A 3283-nucleotide genomic window follows, 5' to 3' on the forward strand; every position below is an offset into this window, starting at 1 on the left:
TCAGGGGAGGTGGAGAGGAAAGGGAGGGGCAAGAAGCAGGGGACAGCGTGTGGCAGTACCACAGCAGCACTGTGCCAGCACAAACTCACCTCCCACTCACCCATCTCCATTTTTTCCCTTGTGCAAGAGCAGCCTGTGACCAGGCCAAAGTCTCCGTATTCTTTTGGGTTTAGGGTCTCTTCCTCTTGTTTTCTGCCCCTTAGGGCTGTGGTTTGAACCTCCTGCATGCTGGGCCTGCAGCTTTAGTCTCCATCTGAGGATGGCATCCTTGGTTTTGATGGCACAAGTTTGGGCATTAGATCCCTGCTGCTAATAGCAGCTTTAACACCTCTCTGTGGTGTGGCTTTGCCAGGCTGTGAGGTTCCAGAGAAGCCTATCCCTGGGCTTGGGGTTGATCCTTTTCCTTTAGGAAGAGCCCCTGCCACAAGAAAGGGAATATTCCCTCCCTTCCTCAGTGCAAAAATTAGAGTGACACTCACAAAAAATGAGTTTTGGCTGCACAACCAACCCACAGCAGCTCTGCTCCACGAGATTCTTGTGGCCCCCATTGCCCATGGATAAAGTCTAGACACGTCGCTGATGCACAGCTCCCAGTTTGAGTGACATTGGATGTGACAACTCTTCCCCGATGCCAGCCAGCTGGCAGAGATTCAGCTGGCAGGATGAGTAGCTCAGGGCCAGCTCCATCCCTGCCTTGCTCAGCATGAACCCAAATATGGACCCAGCCAGCAGGAGAGGAGAGCAAGGTGAAGAATTTCACCCTCCCGTGCCACCCAACAACTTGTAGGGTGCTCTCTCCACTGCCTTCTTTGGTATTGCCTTTTTCCATGGCAAAAACTGAGAAAAACTGAGTTCCAGGGGGCTCTGATCGTGGCCTTTCTGTAGTTAAGGGGCTTATAAGACAGATGGGGACAAACTTTTTAGCAGGGTCTGTTGCAATAGGACAGGGATGATGGTTTTAAACTGAACAAGGTTCAATTTAGATTCGATACAAGGCAGAGATTTTGGATAAGGGTGATGAGATGTTGGCACATTTTGTGAAGCTGTGGATGCCCCATCTCTGGAAGTGTTCAACACCAAGTTGGATAGGACTCTGAGCAACCTGATCTAGTTGAAGATGTCCTTGCTCATTACAGGGGGCTTGGAGAAAATTTTAAACATCTGTTCCAACCCAAACTAACTAATCTATGATTCTATGATGTGACATCAAATCTGGCATCAAACAAAGCTTTCCATGCCCAGGAATTTGGAAGGGCCAGCCTCAGCTGGGGAGGAAGGTGTGCCCCATCCCTGATGTTTGGTCAGTGCAACATTTAGGAGTTGGTTTTCTGGGCCCATCACCAAATTTCTCCTGAATTAACCTTCCTAAAGTGCATCAGCTCCCCCTCATCAGGTTTAAGAGTTGAGGAGAGTTTGATTTAACTTACTTCATTTAGTCCAAATTAAATAAAGACTGATTTAAAGCTGAGCAGGAGTGGCCACCTGGTGGGTTGTGTGCACTTTGACTAATCCACTCTGAAGTCATACCTCCTTTTAATTTTAGATTAATTTTTTCTGAGTTCCCCTGGGTAGACAAACCATCAGGCTGTATCAAGATAAGTTCCTGTCTCACAGGCTCATGTCCTCACTCCTTCCCAAGCTGTCTGGAGTCCTCAAGGAAAATCCAGCAAGGGGTGATTAATCTTTTTAGGGTGAAAAGCAGAGGGAGGAACTTTTTCTCTGCCTGACTGAATAAATCTGTGTGCACAGACACCCTCGTTGGTGAGGGTGGAGAAAGGAGGTCGGGTCCCCAGGAGGGGCTGCTGGGATGTGACAGCTCAGCCCTCCAGAGCAAAGCTGATGCTTTGGCCAAGCAGTTCATGGTGTTGGCTTCTCCAAAAGGCTCCTTCCCACCACCCTGACAGCTCCACAGCTCCTCAGTGCTGGAATCAACTTGTGGTCCAGCTCTCAACCCTGGGGAGAGGTGGTGAAATTCCTCCAACCCTTCTTTCACCCTGGAGAGAGGTGGTGAAGCTGGATGGGATCCTCATGTGGTCAAGGTGGAATTCCCAATCTGGCAGCCTCAGTCTTTAGGTTCTTTCATGGACCTGAGATTCCTGAATTCCTGAGATTCCAAATTCAGAAAAATCTCGACTTTTAACTTATTTGCCTTTTCTTTTTTTAAAAAAGGGCTTTTTAATACAAAATCCTGAAAAACCATCTTAAAGACTTACAACATTGAAGAAAAACCCTGGATATTCAGAGTATAACAACGTTCTGTATTCTTACAGCTTTCCTGATGTTTTCAGTGTTGTGTTGACTCACAACCACTGCTTTGGGACAGAAGCACCTGCGCTTTACCTTGATCCAGAGAGACTTTCTGGCCCATTACTTGATGTAAACCTTGAGTTTCTTCCAAAGTCCTGTGTGACTTTTGCAGAAATAGAGGGGTCTCGGGGCTAAATGTAGCAGACATCGTGTCCTTCAGTGATGGGTGATTGATGGTCTCTTGATACAGGGCCACAAATCCTCCTCCAAAGCAGCAAGATCATCATGGGGCAGCTCCACTCCAGTGGTACAAAGGATTCAGGAGAGGATAGGAGCGTGGCCAAGCTCTGTGTTTTGGAGGGCCTGGTCAGGCTGGGACATGAGGCATTTTTGGCTTGTGCTCCCCATGTTTCTGCTCCAGCAGCTCTGGTGCCATTTCCTACACAGTGAGGTGTTTCTGGCTGCAGAGACCCCAGCTCATTCTGCAGCCTGGGAAGGGTGCAGGGCTGGAGCCAGGTCCCTTAAAAATCCCATCATGGATGGGATGGAAATATCCTCTTTCCCCTGATGGAAAGAGGATTATTTCCAGGATTACTGGTGAAAAATTCCTGTGGGTTGCATGGATAGAGGTGGGCACATGTGTTTGTGTTGGTTTGATTCCTTGACAACCTCCTGTGAGGGATTTCAGAGCTTTCCTTTTCCACAGTGGTCTTCCTGTCTCCTTATGATGGTTTTTTCATCTTTCCCCTTCACTTAGGCACAGATTTTCCATGAGAAGAGTGATGGAGATACAATCCTAAATAGGATGTCCTATGTTTATCCCTAAGAGAGGCTGGACTTCCCACTGCTGGCATTCCTCACCTCTGGCTGGAGCTGGCCATGGGATGCAGAACAGCTTGGGATGGACCACTTGAGTGAAAAATACCACTGATCACAAATTTCAGGCAAACCCCAGGCTCTGAGGAGAAACTCAGAAGAGTTCCAAGTGTGGCATGAAGGACAATTCAACGACAATGTTTTTGAGAAGGTGGGAGTG

Source organism: Geospiza fortis, unplaced genomic scaffold (genome assembly GCF_000277835.1).
Source record: "Geospiza fortis unplaced genomic scaffold, GeoFor_1.0 scaffold129, whole genome shotgun sequence".
In the NCBI taxonomy this organism is placed as follows: Eukaryota; Metazoa; Chordata; class Aves; order Passeriformes; family Thraupidae; genus Geospiza; species Geospiza fortis.